Below are 18,487 nucleotides of genomic sequence, written 5' to 3'. Positions count from 1 at the left end.
TTCCCGCTCCCCTGTCCTCATTTGCCCTTTGCAGAGAGTTTCAGCTTTCTGTTGTTTAAAAAGCCAGAGGTGCAGCGGGTAGGTTTTCTGGACTGCATTTAAGCTGTTCGTACCGGGGTATCTGATGACAATCCCCATTGTGAAACAGGCCACCACCACCAACTCAGAAGCAGAAAAAGTTTGGGTTGTGCTAAAGTTTGGACAGTCCTTTGTGCAGATGGGCCCCATCTGAGCGGCCCATGCTGCTCATCTGCTCCATTCTCAGTAACCTCAAGGGCTGCCTGGGAGGTGGCCAATAATATCCCACCTATGAAGAGCCCAGTTTTACAGCCTGGACTAAATCAGCCTGGGCTGAGGGATTTGGGATCACATTTCCATTCCTGGGGCACCCAGGCACCGTGCTTGCTTCTGTTTAGTTTTTGGTAGTTTCAGGTTCAGAGCAGTAATAAATCTGAAGGAAAATGTCACAGTTAAATTATAAAAATACCCATTTTTTTTGCTTCACAGTTCTCTCTTTTTTTTCTCTTCCCAACATATCAGTCATTCAGGGATCATATTTTACCACATCTCTCTGCTATTTCCCAAGCCAAGGTTTGGTCAATGAAACATTAGATCATAATGAAACAGCAGCAGTTATGTGCTCAGAAATGCAAGAAGCCCTTTTTACTATGGTTTTGCTCTTATCCAATTTCAAAGGTTCACTAGAAGACTTGTGAAACTAACCCACTCAAAGTGTGAATCAAAAGCTTGGTCTGTGCTCATAAGCTGTGCTGGAGAAGGAAAACTGTCTGTCCTCTGTGCTGAGTCAAGCTATTAACCCACCCCAAACATATGTACGGGGAATTCACGGAGCACCCACTTCTTACCACGTCTGGCCTTGCTCCTGCCAGTCTGACACAGATCCTGCCTTCCACCCCCTCTCATCTGCACCTCCCATTTGTTTTTCTCTAGCTCCCCTTTGCACTCTTGCTCTGGTGGAGTGGGAAAATCTGCAAGGCAAAGGCAGCTCAATGCCCACGAACTTCCAAAGTTCAAGCACTGGGCTCCTGCACCTTCCCAAGCCTCCGAGGCTTCCCAATCTCTCTACAAAACCCATGATTCAAGTCACTGCAACCAACTCACTTCTCCCCAGTGCCTGGCAAAGGTGAGCCCACCACTCAAACGCTCTCTCAGGATGGGACCCTCTTGTTTGCCTGCAGCAGAGTCAGCACTTTCCTCTGGGACATCCACTTTCCAGCTGTTGTGGCCAGAGGTTGGGAGCAATAATGGAATTTATGGCCTGCAAAGCACTGATCTGGTTGCTGGTGCCTTGATAGAAATAAAAAAAAAAAAAAAAGAAATAATTAATTAGAACTGGCCATCAAACCTTCACCCTTTCTACAGCTGGATTTAAAAAAAAACAAAATCAAAACCAACAAAACTACAACCACCACTTTTTTTGGACCCAAATTATCAGTTGTGCCAAAGGTGCTTTGTTACTACTGAAAAGTCAACATTCAGGGTATGATTTTCTGTGTTTGATTGAAAATCCCCAAAGCACACAAAATATTATTTTCAAGAGTTTTTCATAGGAAAAAACAAGCCCTAACTTTATTTTTTCCCTCCTCTTTCTTTTGCATCAGAGGAGTTCCACACACTGTCTAATAAAGTCAGATCTTGGGGTGAAATTATTTGCTGTAGGGAAGGCAAGGCCAGACCTCCTGTTTTGTTTCCTACCAAGGGACATTCTGAACTGGGAGTAGACCACCACATCTCTAGTTCCAGCTACACACAAAAACCTGAGCAACGAGCAGTCAGAGCTGAACAAAATGTTTTTTGAACATGATCAATAATAAAAGTGGAGATGGGAGACATGAGTATCATTTACATATTTAAATACTTAAAATCTTGACTCTGGTTGACAAATTATATTTAAAAAATGATTGAGGGAGAAAAACATTTTGAACAGCATTGATGTTTTAAAAGTTAGGCAGTGTGTTCGTTTTAGAATAGAGTTGTTGTTTCATACTGTGTACACGTTAAATAGGAAAGATGTAGGGAAAAACTTTGCCCTGAAGATGAAACAGAGTCTTTGGTCTGAGCTTGCCATTTGCTGACTCAGAACAAAGTAGTGTTGTGTGGAGGGGTCACACTGAAGGAAAATAAAACCAGCCCCCAAAACATTTCACACCAGAGTTTTGCCCTTGTTATTTTTTCTTTATTGCAGTTCAGCTACCAGATCAAGGATGTATTACTTACATGTTATTTATACTTTTGTAATTAATGGGTATGAGCATTATTAGTGACCTCTTGCATCATCATCACCACCACATTCTTTCATATTCAAAGTGTATCTGAGGGCCTAAGCAGGCAAAAAGAGAACAAGTTGTTTGTTGTAGCAACAGCTCTTTCATTTTTGCCGGGAAAACTCCTCGTGGCCTCCAGACACTTTATAAACGGGAGGAACCGCTTTGGAGAAGATGCTGATTCAGTTTCCTCCCCCCAGAGAATGAGAGGGTGAAAATATCCCGTGGTCATACGGGGAAAACACTAAATTAAACTTCTTTAATGTCCTTTCAATTATGCTTGAAGGAAGGTAGCTTAGTATTCGAGGATAATGGGAGTTATTTACAAGATTGTCAGTTATATAAATATTCCCAGGCTGTTATCCAACCATTCTCCATTAATCACTCGGTACTTCAGTTAACTTCTACAACTACCCCACACCAGGGTTGTAGCCCTGGACACACACTCAGCTCCTGGCTGGTTAACCCCTATGTCCAAGCCAGCCTCAATGTTTCCTGAGTGCTTTTTCCTGCTGCTCCCATCGCCTCAGCCCTCCACACCCTCTCTCACAGATTTGGCGATGACTGTCTGCTCCTGCTGCTGCCAGGGTATTCCTCCTGTGCTTGGCTTTATGGGGAGAATCCAGCCCCGGCTGAAATGCACAGAAAAGCCCCAGACAACGCTGCTAATTCGTTTATACCCCTTCATTACTTAATGCAAAACATAAAGCAGCTCATCTGCTGCTAAGAGGTTCCAGCTCCTCCTCCTTCTGAAGCATGAGTTCAGCTTTCCATGGGACTTCTCAGGAAAGAAGGGAGCTCATGATTGAGATTACGGTCAGAGATTGTGGGTTTGCCCAAAAAAGGAGAAGAAGAAGGTTTGAAAACCTCCCCTTCTCACCCCTACATTTATATTCTTTACAGAAGAGCAGGTCTGGGAAGGTGAGGGGGTGGCACATAGCACTTTCCCAATTGTCAGACAGTGAGAAAACACAGCCAAACTCCTCATCCAGCAGTGACCCATTTACCTTCAGGCAGAGATGGAGATCTCATTAGATACTGTAAAACATCCCAAAACTTTTCTTTATTTTTTTTTTCTTCTCTCACAGCCTGGGTGTTCATAAGCCTTAACCTGTGAAATCTGTATTCTCACCTGCTCCTCTGGCTGCGCTGGGTTCGCACATTGCAGTGCTTCTTTCTACCAGATGTCTTCAAAACTACCTTCTTCAGTAGTTTTGAAGAAATCTGTAACACCAAAGTGGGCTGACAAGCCATTGAAATGTTTGAAGGTGCTTGTTAAAGGTTTAAGAGCATAAAGTTGTTTCCAACAAATGTAACAACAGCAACAAAAAAAGTCTTGGGCTGCAAGACCACTGAGCTGGCAAACAAACAGATTTTTGTCAAGCCCTTTTTGTAAATATAGTTTACCTTCACTTCTGTAAAACTCTATTTTTTTGTTCTTTTGTTTTCTTGAAAAAAGACTTCTGCTCCCAACAGAGCATTTACTTTTAGGTGAACAAACATGCTGTGAGAACCATGGCAGTGGGGACTGAAATGATAGCAAAGCTCTGCTTGGGGAAAAAAGGAGGGAGTATCCGATCCAGGGTAAACAAGGTAATACACCCACATTTGGGTGATGAATCATGAAAACAAGAAAGAATTAACCCTTGAGGTTTATTTTAGCTACAAAATAAGGTTTTCCATGGGAGAAAAGCAGACAAATCAGGTGTTGGTTTGCCAGATGGGCAAGCTGGAAAAGGGAGCCTGGCCATCCCTAGGGTCTGGGTGGCAGCTCCGTCCTGCCTGTGAGCTGCTTTCTGCAGTCCTGGATCCTAAGGCTGTTTTCCAAACATCTCTTGACAGCACAGGATTCACCAAGCATCAATCTTAAAGTTAGAAGGAGAAAAGAGTTAATGGCAGTGCTGATCTGACCAGTTCATGTCTCTGTTTGGAAGAATGTGTTGCTCTTCAGGTGTTAGCACTGCTCATAGTTAGTTTTTAATTCCTGTTCCTTTTTAACCTTAAAAATAAAGGATCTCTTTCACAGAAGACTGTTGCAGCCAACTCAGACCAAGGATATCCAATATCCACCCAACTCCAACAGAGTTCCTGAGCTGAGAAATGGTGTTGTCCAGCTATATAGCAATTCATCTCATACCCATAAAGCGCTGCTATATAGTTTGGGATTTAGCAACCAGGAATTCCACATGACAATGTGCGTGTGTGTGTGTGTGTGTGTAAGGAGAGTAATCTTTCATTGTTTCTTTTCAAAGGAAGCCCATGAGCATCACAAGTTGATTTCTGAAAAAATTTAGGTTGAACAGCTTTGATACAGATTCAGGTAAAGGACTGGGGGCCACTGAGATGTTTAAAAAGTTAAAAGTTTCAGGGTTTTCAATGGAAATACAAAAAGTTTCAGGAAAAAAAAAAAAAGAAGTGTAGGTTATTGTACCTGGAGGCTTTATCCACCCACCCCACTATTCCAATTATAAGCAAACTTCAGAGAGAGGCTTACCTTGGCAGAGCAGATGTTAATCTAAATTCTGATACAGCTGCTCTCTTCCAGTCACTCAGACCTGCAAAGACTCTTGCTGATCTCCTCTCATGGGAATTAATGCTGTCAGGCAACTGTGATCATAAAAATGCAATGAAGAGCAAAGCTTTGGGTGTTTCTTTTCTGTTTCCCATGCAGGGGGATGAAGTACCCCAGAGACAGCAGCCGAAATTTCTTCTTTGACTTGCATCCCAGCAGAACTACATACTGAAACCCTCCACAGCAGCCCTGCCCTAGCAGAGTCTATGCTGGTGACAGTGGCATCTTCAGGTGTCACCAGGAGCCTAATTTATCCAGCAGTACCTTTCTTCTCACCACTGGCCAGGTGGCCTAAGGAAGTAAGGTTCTAATTTTAGTCTGAGACAGAAAAGCAGCTACGAAAATACACCCATTTTCACTTGTCACCCCAATGGTCTCTACAGAATCCTAATTTTCATATCAAAAGCCCCTTTTCAGAAAAGAACTGCGCTGAGGAGAATCACACCATGTTTTCCAGTCATGGAGGCTGGAGGATACTCACTTGGGAGTACGTTCACAAAACATTTAGCTGCATTTTTATGGTTTTCACTCCAATCCTGAGATTTTTAGAAACATTTTTCCATAACTCCTTACGAGCTTGAGCGCCAAGGTCACATCCACCTTCTGCCTGACTCAGGACCAGTGGCAGAGCAAAGAGGGAGAATCTGGATCTTATGGAAATAATGAAAGTAAAATGATGAACTTCCCATAAACCAGGTTGTTTTCAGAAACACACAGACATTCATTTTTTATGGGTATTAGAGCTTAATCATAGGTCCCTGCAAAGCCCTGAGAGGATCCTCTGCTGTGTGGGGTCTGAGGATGATTCTAGAGATCCCCTTCCAAGAAGTTCCAGACATTCCCACTGTGGGACAGCTGCTCCAGAGCATCGGTTTCATCCATAGGGTTACCCCCCACACCTAAGGCAGGTCAGACACGTTGGAGCAAAGACAACTTTGCTTCTTTTAAACTGAATTCGGTTTCATCACCCTTCTCCAGACTTGTAGCATCAAAATAATTTTCTCCCCTTTTCTAATTTCTTTGCCATGTTTGTGCTGAAGGACCAAGAGGACTGAGAAAAAAACAGCTGGATTTTATTTGAGCCTTTTATTCAGAGTAAGTTTTTCAACACAAAACAAGCAAAAAAGGTCTGCTTGAGTCTTGCTCTGTGTATTATATATCCCCCTCTTTCTCCCTCTGGACATTAAGTGCTTTGAGGCAAAGGCTGGTTTGCTCTCTGTATTGGGGCAGCACGTGGCATATCTAAAACTTACAATCTAAAAAATACAAATCCCAGGCACCTGAGGCAAGCAAACTGCAATCCATGCCCGCATGAGTGCAGGCAACTGGCAACTCTGTAGTAAAACCAGCCAGGCTGATTGGAAACTGGCCAGATGGCAGCTACTGCAAGCTAAAAGGATTAATTATTTGGGGATCATGCCTGGAGAGCAGGCGTGATGAATGCAATGTATAATTCCTTGTCATGACTGTATGTCAGCACTGGGAAATAAGGAACAGCCTGTACCCTGGGATACAGTCACAGTCATCTTTGCTCTCTCTGAGGGGTTTTTTTAATAAGACCCGGAAGATGAACAGGGTCTCACTTTTTAGCCTGAAACTGTATGTGTGAGTGGCTATGGTCTATCAGCCTTTGCCTTCCTGCAATTACATGGATGACAAACATCCTTATTTATTTTACCTATTTCACAACTGTAGTGTTAATTAACTATTTTATTGGGTCTGTATAATTAACCATGTCATAACGCAAATTCTACAAGACTGCTCTGTTTTTTTCCCCCTTTCAGCTTAGCACCTAAGACCCTGTAGCTGCCTTTTCTGAGCAGGTATTTCACAAGATAGGCCTTACTGCTGCTGGCCAAAGAAAACTGCCAGCCAACCTCTGAGAGTTCCTAAAATTGTCTGGCCTAATTAAGCACAGTTTGTGTAAGTGGAAAAATCCACTGAGGAGTTTGCTGCCAAATGTGCCCCGCAGGGCTCATCTGGGGCTACCTCTCTGCTGTGGCTCAGCAGTGGGGGCTCGGTCGCCTTCTCCCACCTCCGGCCCACACGCGGCTGGGGCAGGAGCTGGGAGGGCTGCGATCCTCCTGACCTGCCAAGCGGGGAAATTCCTCTGCACGCAGCAAAAACACCTCCCTGGCTTTTTAATCCAATGTATCCACCTCGGTGTGGAGACAAAGGCAGAGCTCCGCCACGGCCTGCTCCTCCCGCCGGGCAGCGCGGCCCTGGCTGCGCTCCCGTCCGAGCGGCACCAGCGACAGCCTGTTTTTGACAGCTCTGCATAAGCACAGTTATTTCTAGCACAGTTTCCCGGAGCTGTGCCAACAGACTTTTTTTTTTTTTTTTTTTTTTAACAAATATATTTTCAGACCCCATCTAGCCCAAGAGTGCTATATTCTTCACCTAGACACGGGTGTAGAGTTACAGGCCATGGATGAGGCTGTGGGGAGGAGGAAGGATGACCTGAGTTCTCGTAAAGCATTTTTACCGTAATCTCTGGGGCTTTACCCTCTGACCTGGGCTTAACCACATGTGGTGAGAACAAAGACAGGGCTCCAGCCACTTTGGCCCTGCTTCCTGCGCCTCTCCTCGTGCAAAGCGCCACTTTGCTCCTCAGGTACCCGTGTGATAGGAGCACGAGCTGTGTCTGAGGGAGATGTTTGCTGAGCAGGACTATGTGCAAATGCTTGTCGAGCCTGTCCCCCTTTCATCAAACTGCCACAGCTCACAGCAGGGCCCTGGCAAGGCTGCATTGAACTGAAAGGAAAGAAATTAAGCTCTTTGACTAGCCGACAGTGTTTGTCTTCCCCAGTTGCCATCCCTGTACCAAACTCCTTGGCAGCCACAGCTCTGGGCTCAAGGGCTGCTGCTGTGCTTGTGGGCTTGGTAAGGACATCCCCCCACCGTCACATAACCACTGTTTGGGGTTCTTTCTCAAGTATATCCCTTGGTGGAATGAAATGTACTCCTTCAGTAAAGCCACCTCTTTTTGGTTGGACTTCAATGATCCTTGGGTGGTCCTTCTAACTCAGGATATTCTACCATCTCACAGTTTTTTAGATCCTTCTTTCAGTGACAAAGGACACATCAATGGATCTCTGTCATTGCATCGGTTGCAGGAATTCTGCAGAAAAACCCAGATCTAGCTTCGGCTGTTGGATTGAAGGAGTTTCTGACTGGGTTTTTTTGAGATCTGAGTGTGGGAGAAAGGAGCCCAGATTTCCAGGATGCTTTTGCATTGCAGGGAGCTTCCCCACAGAGCCCTCCCCTCAGCCCTTCCAGACCCCTCTCTATTTACTTATGTCTGACTTCTTTAGCTCTAATCTGCTACTTTGCTCTTGTGGAGCTGGAGCTAACACATAAATAAGGCAAACAAAACAGAGAGAGTCCTCTAATGCCTCTCTGCACTGTTGCTCCTCAGGGCCAAACTAGATTTTAGGAGCTTGCCTGTGTCCATCGCTGTTTTCTCACCTGAAACCATAATCTTCTCTTTGTGCTTTTGTGCTTTCCATCACTTCCATAGCAACCAGTTGTGATGGCTCCGAGGATTATCGCTTCAGGAAGGAAATTAGCAGTGATGGAAGAAAGAAAGGGCCTGTTTTTTTGCTCTGATCCTGCTTTTATGATGAGTGCAGATAAAATAGTGTTCTTAGCTGATCTCCAGACAGTCCACAAGCTGAAAGGGTAGCCACAAAGTTGGGTTTGTTTCCTCCTTTTCTGTGAGTCATTGTGTTTGGGGCTTCTGGCCGAGCCAAAACAATATGAGAAACACGTTCACCGAGCCTGCTCACCTTGCTTGGCTGACCTGTCCAGCTCAATCAGTTCATGCAATCAAATTGACTTTCCTCAGAAAGGATCACTCATCTGGCTCTAATACAGCACAAAATATTTGTACAAATTCCTCAGTAATAAAAACATTCTGAGGAAAGGACCTGGATGATACACGCTCAGTGGTCACAGAGTGAAGGCTGGGAAACAGAAAAGTTTCCTGAGGTTTTGGCTGAGCCCAGCTGATAGAAAAGCCCTTTAGGTAACAATATTAACTTGGGAGAGAGACTTTTAGAGATCACAAGGAACATCTTATTTCTCTCCAGTGCCTCAGTCAAATCAAGCAACTCAAATATCTGGAGTCATAAGAAACAACATTGAGGATACTGCAGGGAAAAAGGGGTAGTGTGAGCCCATCAGGAAAAATCTGCCAGGAGGGTATGGAGCAATACAACTCCCTCAAAGTACTGCAGGAGGATGGGGGCAGCTGAAAACAGGGTTAATGATGTGAGTGATCCATCCTGGGGAAAAACACTGGGGAGACACCCTTGCCTGGAGGAGAAGGATGGGAAAGGGGGAAGACCAGAGGAAAACTGTGAGTCAACAGTGAGCTGTGTTGCTCTCTGAGCTGGTAAGGATAATGCTACCAGGATCCAGAGTCAAACAGGGACAAAACCTCCTGTTTCTCGACTGCTGTCCCTTTGCTGCAGGTGTGGCTCTGCAGGGTGTGCCACATCTAGGTCTCCACAGTCATTTGTGCCCCCCACTTGCAATGCCAGGCATCAACACCCACCAGAAGACCAGCACAGAGCGTTCTTTGTGCTGCCCTTGTTGTCCTGAAAGGCCCCTGTAATTTGTATTATTGTTTTCCCAGAAGTGACAGTGTGTTCAGGAGAAATGCGCGTTATTTGAGGTGCTCAACACAGTGATTTTTTTGTCATTGCAGGTGCAGCCACAAACGAAATGGAAAACAAGCTCATTCCTTCAACAGGGTACTGTTACTGCTAAGCCTGACTAATCATTCCCTGACAGCAGCAGGAATCTGCTGGGGAAGGAGCTCCGAGTTGGGAATGGCAGAGCCCAGATCCTCTCCTCAGGAAGCCCTTGGGGAGCCATGCTCTGCCCACTCCAGGGGGACCATGCCAAGTTCTCCAAGCCTGCTGCCCACTCCCAAAGAAGCCAGTTCCTGCACAAGCCTGCACATTTCATCCCATTAATAAATGCTTTCTGAAGGGCACAAAACAGCCACATGCTGGATCTGTGCTCTGGTTCAGAGCTATGGAGGAGGCTTGATTTTTTGGGTCTTTTCTTGGGTAGAGGTGGTTTGCTGTGACGATTTCCTTCTGGGGCTGTCCCTGGCAATGACATGCCCAGGGAGGGCAGCAAGGCTGTCTCCCTCTCCCCCAGCAGCCTGTTTTTTTGAAGAAGGGCTCCTCTGCCTGGTGTGGAGCACCTATACCCTGCTGCATTCCCTGGGAGCCCTGAGGAGTTGGTGACATGCTTGCACCTGGCTCTGGGCTACCCAGGAAGCCCCATCCCATGGTTCTCCTGTGGCCACTCATGAGCCAAGTCCGTGGGAAGGAGTCACAGGTACACTGCTTCACCACAGCCGTGTGCTGGCAGCCCCAAGCAAAGTGGCTGAAAGAAAAAGACTATTTTGGTGGGGGGTGAGAGGAGTAGAGCATGGTGGGTTGATGCCTGCAGCACCACTCACGATTTCATTGTGACTGCTGGGGTTGGCAGGAAAGTTCCAGCACCTGTGTGTTCAGCAGAGGTCACGAGGTGCCACCATCCCAGTGGGTGTCTGTGGGTTTGGGGCAGAGCTGCTAAGTTGGGTCCAGGCACTTGTGTGGCTCCGGACAGGCAGTGTCACACCTACCCAGTCTCCCAGGGTGCTGCCACACCAAGCTGACAGCACCAGACTGGGAAAGGTGAGGTAAAGGTTTGTGCAGGTGACCTTGAAAAGCTGGAGAGAAAGCCATTTGCATGTGTACTTTAGGAAATCTCTCCAAGGAGCCTAAGGAAAGTTCTAATCACAAACCACCTTCAAGTGAGCAGTAATGACAAAGGGGAGCTCAGAACCACGAACAGGGTAATGCACTGAACTAATACATATTCACCACCTCTCACGTGGAGGCTGCATCAATCAGATCCGCTTCATTCTTCACAGTCTGATCCAAGACAGGTCATGCATAATCTTTCTTCTTGTCATTCAAGTCTGTGCTGGAGAACGGTGGTTCCAGTTCTGTTTACCAGGCTGTGCTGCGAAGATTGCTTTGCTGATGATTTTGGTGTGGTGTGTTAGGAAGAATCAGCTTCTTTGTGGGCATGTGCACAGGTACATAGAAAATGAAAAATTTTCCTTGTTGAAAACTTCTGGGGCAAAACTAGGCTGGGATATATTTAGGAAAAAGCCCCAAAGGGACATTTTTCAGAATGTTACTCTTAAACCTTTACACATCAGGGACATGACTGTTCTCTACGTGGAGGCCTTTTCCACCACTTTGACAACGCAAGATGTCCTCCAGGGAGCAAGCAACATTTTGCTTCCTTTTTGCTAAACATTTTTTTTTTTTTCCAAGATGAAAAGGAAAAAAAACAAGTTGAGAAAATAACATTTAAAAAAAAGAAAAATTTACTTGGATTTGTAGAGAGGACAACATGCAAACCCAGGACTGCAGGGTCACATAAAAGTGCGGCTGGAATAGAGATAGTTAGGTCACGTGGCCCCATAAAGCAGGACCAGATGGACAGAAACCTGCTTTATTGAAGGTTTGAAACAGTCCAAATCTGTGCTGAAAACTCCCCCAAGCCCTCCCTCCCCATAAAAGCTTGCCTTTTCCATTCACCTTTCTCTGTTCCTTTGCCTACAAGACAGCCGAGACCTACAGAGCACAGGTGGAGGAACACAGAAAGCTTGTGCATGCAGACAAAAGGAACAAAAGAAAAGGCTGGTGATGTATGAAGCCAATAACTAAAGCCTTTCACACAAGCTTCTTCCTTAATTACTGTATTTAGCACCACTGGCGTAATCAAGGACGCGGAGCTGTGACTGTTCAGTCACTCATGACAGACCCAGTGCAGTGTAACCTCATCCCCTCTCCTCACTGCCTTCCCTGAAGCCTTTCCAAGAGCATCCTTCATTCTCCAGCCCTGCAGCCTAGAAAATAAGTCAAGGGTGAGTACTGAGCTGTGCCAGGATGCTCTGTATGCTGAAATGACTACTGTCACGTTATATCAAATACCTACAAGCCACAAAAATCCCCCAAAGCTAAAACCGACCTGGAACATCAACTCTGGCTATCTTTCCATGATACAATTCCTTGGGAAGCAAATTTCACTTAAAAGATGCCCTCCTGCTCTCATCTCTACTGTACATGCAGCTCCCTCCACCCAGCTGTGACCATCTCTGCGCTTGTCTCTCTCTGTTTTAAGCTAGTTCTAAAAAATGACCTGACTTAAAAAAAAAAAAAAATCTGTATTTTGGGGGTTTTTTTGTGAGGATTTTAGTAAGCTAAGACAATTTAGAGCTCTTTTTTTTCTCCATGCTCACCAAAAGCATTGGGCTGCTGCCCCAGAGGGCTCTGGGAATTACCTTTGGAAACAGGAGTGGTGGTGAACTGCTGGCAAAGAGAGGGCATGGACAGAGCAGGAGGGATCAGACTGTGAATTCCCATTCTGTCACTTAGCAAAGTTAAACCTCTACACATGAGGGACATGGCTGTCCTCTACATGAAAGCCTTTTCCACCACATTGACAATGTAAAATGTCCTCCAGGGAACAAGTAACATTCCCATTCCCTTTACATTGAGTGCCTTGGCTGCAGAGGGATCTCATCCCACAAAAACAAGGATCAGATAGTAGCTCTTGTTATAACACGAAGTACTTGGTCTGTGGAATAACTCCAAGTTCATGTTGTTTGGGAAATCCCATTATTATTATTATTACACTCTTTTTTAATTTCCTGACTTCCTCATGGCTCCTCTTCCAGCCTGAACTTTGCATCCTTTTCTCTCTTTCCCATCACTTAGTTGTAACTAATGAAAGGGAGAGGAGGTAATGTTAAACTTAATTTCAATAGAGCATCAAAATTCCTTACCAACAGTTGTTATTTTCTGACTTCCACTCAAATTTAACAGTCTTACTCTCAGATATCATTGCAGATGCACCATGTACATGCCAAGGCTTAAGGGATTTGTTCAGAATGAAAATGAGGTGGGAAAAACTGCATCTGTGCAGGTACTGCCTCCATTCTGCCCCTCCAAAGTCCATTGGCACCTTACCAGCCATCCCAGTTGAAGCTGGAGCACGCCTGGGAGAGGAATGTGGGGTGATAAACACCAGGTAGAACAGGATTGGCAGGGTCATCAAAAATAGGATAACGGGAATTAGCCAAATAAGTAAGATATAAATGTCCTCTTCCTACAGCCCTGTTCCTCATCACTGCTCTGCAGAAAGAGTAAGTAACTAAATTAGGCAGAAGAAGCTTTGGGAGGAATATGACGGGAAGCAAAATCCTGACAGCAAGGTCTGTTATGCTCCCAAATGTCCCTCAAGGGAAGCAGCGGACGCTTGAGTCATTTGAACAATGGACTGGACCAAGTGCTGGAAAATAGGCAGGAGGGAATAAATCTGCATTAGCAGAGGGACGTCTCAGATGACCTCATAGTCTGTTTCCACCCATAAAGCTGGGATTCTGTGACAAGACCTGAGCCAGAAGAGGGCTGGGGCAACATCACAAATGGATACACCCATATCATGGACATGGGAGCTTTGGGTGACCACAATGCCCTAAGTGTTCCATGAATGACAACTCATATTCTTGGAGCATTTAAGTGTGGAAACTGCTTTCTGTCACCCATGGATTCAGGATCTGACTTGTGTGTGCACCTCACCACCCAGCCCATGTCCTGTTTACAGGGTGAGGGAAGAAACCTGGGACATCTGTGTCACTTAGTTGCTCTTCATAGCTAAAATACTTCACCTAGACCAGGCTCAGTGGCTTCTGGGGCCTTCTGATTCCTTTTTTTCTTCTTCCAGTGTTTGACTTTTGGGGACTTCCATCTGGGAATTTTTGTGGGAAGGAAGGGCCCACAAGTCTATTGATCTTAATCCAGGATCAACAAAATGCAGGCCTTTCTTCCAGCACCACAAATTTAAAAAATCACAGGACAGAAGTAAAGAAACAAGTAACAAAGATTAAATGGTTTAAAAAACAGGGACCGTCTTGGTTTAGAATAATGCACAAAATCCACCTGCTAGATTTTAATACTCTTAGTATCAACTTCATCCCTTCAAGGATTTCAATTCTCAAAGAAGCCTTCCTCTTCTCACATGAATAAAATATCAGCATGAGGAAGCAGGGACCTGTTTCCCAGGATGTGGGAGAGTAAGCATGAGACATTCTCTTCCTTATTGCCTGAAAAATGAAGCTCTCATTCACACCCATGCATGTACATGCCTGTACACCACTTCTGGTGCTCAGCCAGAAGTCAGGGTTCAAACCCACCAACAACTTCTCTAAGCTCCCATTCCCACTCTCCTTCAGCTCTCCAAGGAAAAGGGATGGAGCACCCCACTTCAAGCCTTTCTGTGCTCTGTGTCACCACAGTTCAGCACCACTCCTACCCCCTATCCATCTGAAAGCATCAGGAACCCCCTGGGTACCAACAGCTGCCCATCACACTCCAGCAAAGGGCATCCATCCTGCCTGCCTGTGGTTCTCCCTCCCATCACTCACCCCAGGAAAAGTTTCCCTCATTGCTAGTGAGTCACGTAAAGCCTTATTAGCCCCTCAATACCTGGCAGGACTGGCAGTAAGCAGTAATCAACGAGTCATTTAGGCAAAGAAAGAGCTCCTGAGAGTGTCATTATAAATTCTGGAAATATAATTTTGTGTGGTAGTGAGAAATGGCACTGATTCAGGCTCTGAACACAACCCAGGGAGTTCAAAGCACTCCATGTACCTGTGTGTTCGGGCACACAGGCATAGATGTACATGTGCATTCCCACTCCTGGTGATACCTATCAGCCAGGGGAAAGGAGCTGAGTTAGTCTGTACTGCTCTGGTTGGACTGGACACGTCTACAGCCAGAGTCACACCTGATCCCTCACCTTGCCCTGCCAGACACCAGCTCTGAGCAGCATCCTGCAGTGGCAGCTGTCCTATTCCCCTGCCACCAGGACACAGACAGCCCTGGGCATCAAAAACTCAGCCCTTCCCTTCACTGGGCCTGAGAGAACAGCAAAGTTTCCTTCAAGTGTTTAAAGAACAGAGGTGGACATTTAGCAAGCCCAGGAGCCCTTTGGAATTACACCCCTCACCTGCCTGGGTTAACCCACTCCAAACCTCCCACCTATCTGCAATTTTAACAGCCCCAATCCTTTCAGAAGGCAGTCCCTTCTAGACCAAGCAACTGCTTGGCTCCAGGGGTGAGATGTAGGAAGAAGAGTTTAGGGAGCTTTCCCTGGCTCCTGCTCCAGCACAGCCCCTGCTGCTGGCACATGAGGATGTCAGGAGGAACACAGCTCATCTCTGCAAAGTGAAAGAAGGCTCCTCTGACACTGCAGCCAAGTCCTATTTCGATGATGCAACTGGGTTTGAGCAGGCAAGGGAGTGACTGGGACAGTCTGGGCACGCAAGGTCTTCTGCAGAGTGCAATTAGGAGCTGCTGTGATTTCCTCATCAGCTTTGGTAATGGCTGGCGTGACAGAGGAAAAAACTGGTAACACTGGAAGCTTTTATCCTTTTAGTGAGATTTCATTCCTCCAGCAAACAACATGCACCTGAAAGTATGATCTCAGAGATCACAAGCTCAGGTGAAAGCGAGCTCAGTGCACAGGCAAGGCTTGGTGGTGGCGTTAGAAGCCATGTGCTGGCTCATCAGCCTTGCTGCAATCAGCTCCAAAGCAGCCTAAATCCTGGACAAATGTGCTAGAAACCAGGATAAAACCAAATACTAACACACAGCAGGCAAAAAAAACCCGAACCTGTGGTCTACCCATGTGGCTGTGACATGCAGAGCAGGCATCTGTGGCAGCTGGAATCCAGCAGCCAGCTAAACCAGTGGGAGAGGTGCTGCTGGGGTGCCTGGCTCTTGCTCTGCTGTGTGGAGAATTGAGGTGTAAGGGCAGCACATCCTGCCCCGAGGAACTGGTTAATCCTGCTGGCTCCAGGGCTGAGTGCAGCCAGTCACTTGATTTCATTTACAGTGTTAAGCCAGTTATTGAATCCAATTAGTGGGGTCCTGCATGCAGAGAAGTGGATCCACCTGGAGACCAGGAGGGTGGGTTATGGGCTTGTGAAACAGAGTCTGTGCTGAAGAACAACCAGGCATTGCCACACCCCACAACCCCTGTGTCTGCTGCCTGGAGCTGAGAGAAAGTCGATTTCACAGCATGTGACTAACCCCAAAATGTGCCAAGGTGGGCCTCCGGGCAGCAACGTGACTCACTTCCTTTTGAGGACAAACAATTTCCCCTCATCCCCACAGGTCCAGCAGCATGAACAAACCTGTAGCCTGGTTGCACCAACACCTCCATCACAGGACCCCCCTCCTGCTGCCTGGGGCATCCCAGCATCTCCCACCTCTTGTGCCACTGATGGCAGGTGCCTGGGGATGGAAGAGACACCGGCACTGAATGCACCAAAGCTGCCCAGAGAGCCTCTTTCCACAAACAAGAGGCACGAGGGGGAACCAGGATTCCTGTTTCCCTCCTGCAGCACTGATGTTCATCTTCCCAGGCTGAAACACAGCATCTCATCCCTTTTCTGTGGAGATCACACCTCCCACTACACGCTGGACTCTGCTGAACAGGACCTCCTTCCCAACAGCACTCAGTGTGCAAGGTGGGCTGAGTGGCCTGAAGTCATTTGTCCTGTCAGACCTCCTGTTCCTCTCTACTCCTCCTCTCTCCTGTGGGGACACAACCCATGGGGCCACATCCTCTGGATGCCTGCGACTCATCATCTCTGACTTTGGAGATTTGCAACAGAGATCTGAGTAATTAAGAACCAAAGCTGCATTTCTTTGTCAAAGTCATTATGAAGACATCACTGTAGCCTTTTAAAACCATCTTACCTCAACTAATCTGGGACAGAGAGACACCCTTTCACTCCCAAAATTCAAAGTGCACAGAGTGTTTTTAGCCTCCCCAGCACAAAATTAAGATGAATACCCCATTTTGCTCAGACATACCAGTAAAGGGAAAGCAGCAATGGTCATATAAATAACTGTCTGATCTGTCCAGCATTGCAGTCAGTTTGGTGGCTCTGTGTCCTCGTTCTTGTTGTGCTCATTTTTCATGAGCAGAGAGCAAAATGTTCATGGAAAATGGATTTCAAAGACATGTGCATAACTGTTCCTGGAAATCTAATTTTACATGTTCAATAAAATCATCGCCTACCCTACAAGAGTTGAACAGGAAAAACCTACGAAGACACTTAGCTGACCACTGCACAATTACCTTCACTGGGTCCAAAGAGCACAAAGTGTGAACGTATCCCAGCAAATGTAGCAGTAATATTGTTAGGCAACCAGGAAAAAGCAGCTGAAATCAAATGATTAATGACTTCTCTTCTTCTTTTTTAATTTTTTTTTTTAATATGGTTTGAACAGGAAGGTTTAAAGCTCAGTTTTTGCAAGATGTTTCTTGCAGGAGCAGATCTGTTTGGAAATCCAGCAGATGCCTGGAGATAAGGGCTGTGAGAAGCCCTAAATACCCATCTACCTATCAAGTGTGTAGACAAGCTCACCAAATGATAACATCATGTTACCTTACCAGGAAATGGGGAAGAAATGATCAGCAAGATTAGGCAAAAAAAAAGGTACTTAGCTAGAATTTCTGAAATCCCTTCCAGCCCTTGACTAAGACATTTTTCTTGTCACAGAATAAACCAAGGACTGTTACAAAAACACAGTTGCCCAGGGTAGCAGAAAGGGATGTAAAACAGAAGAACTAAAAAAGCACCCCGGCATGATACAGGAAAAGCTCCATCAAAAATAATGAATCTAAATTCACTGCCTCAGTGGCTGGAGAAACAAAGGATGAGATTGTCTGGCTCTGGACGTCGGAGCCTTAATGTGCTGCTAATAATGTTTATATCATAAAGCAGCGTCGCTGCATTAGCTTTGATTTAGCAACGCCAGTTTACATCAGCTGAGGAAGCCATCTGTAAATTCAGCTCCTCAAATGTAAGTACAGTGAAGGAAGAAAGGCTTGGTCATCCCTGGAGGACGTAAGAAGGGGGCTGCTGGGCTGACCTGGGCACTCCCTGGTGCCCACCCTGCTGTCACTGCTTTGTCACTGGTCTGAGGTGCAAAAGGGACATGTGGTCTGCTTGGCTCAGCCTCTGGCTGTGCAGACCTATCCATCCAGTCCTGGCAGTTCTGCTCGACTTCACTCCAGCTGTGCCCCACTCCAGCTGCACAGGGAACGAGCCTCAGAAACTCTCCAAACCTCCAAGTGTCAGTAGAAGAGATTTTAGGATAAAACTATAAAAGTGATATTAACAGATTGCTGGGACCAGACGGTTTCACTCAAGAGCTCGAGCTCTGAGGCAACTCAGACTTGAAATTGCTGACCTATTCAGTACAATACCACAGCAGCTGTTGAAATGGCGAGGCGCCACAGGAACGGAAGGTGGCAAATGTTACATTCATTCTTAAAAAGGGCCTTTAGAGGTCATCCAGAAACCTGTGGGCTGGGAAGCCAGGCAAGGAGAATTGACAGAAAGCATAACAAAAAGCAGAATAGCTAAAAGTGTGATAGAATGGGAAAGAGCAAAGTTTGTTGAGTGAGAGCTCAGGCATTGCAAATCCATTCGTGTCAAGACCTGGGCAATTTGATGTATTCATAAAAGATC

This window comes from Corvus cornix, chromosome 1, assembly GCF_000738735.6.
Source record: "Corvus cornix cornix isolate S_Up_H32 chromosome 1, ASM73873v5, whole genome shotgun sequence".
Classification (NCBI taxonomy): Eukaryota; Metazoa; Chordata; class Aves; order Passeriformes; family Corvidae; genus Corvus; species Corvus cornix.
Note: the sequence above shows the minus strand (reverse complement) of the source record.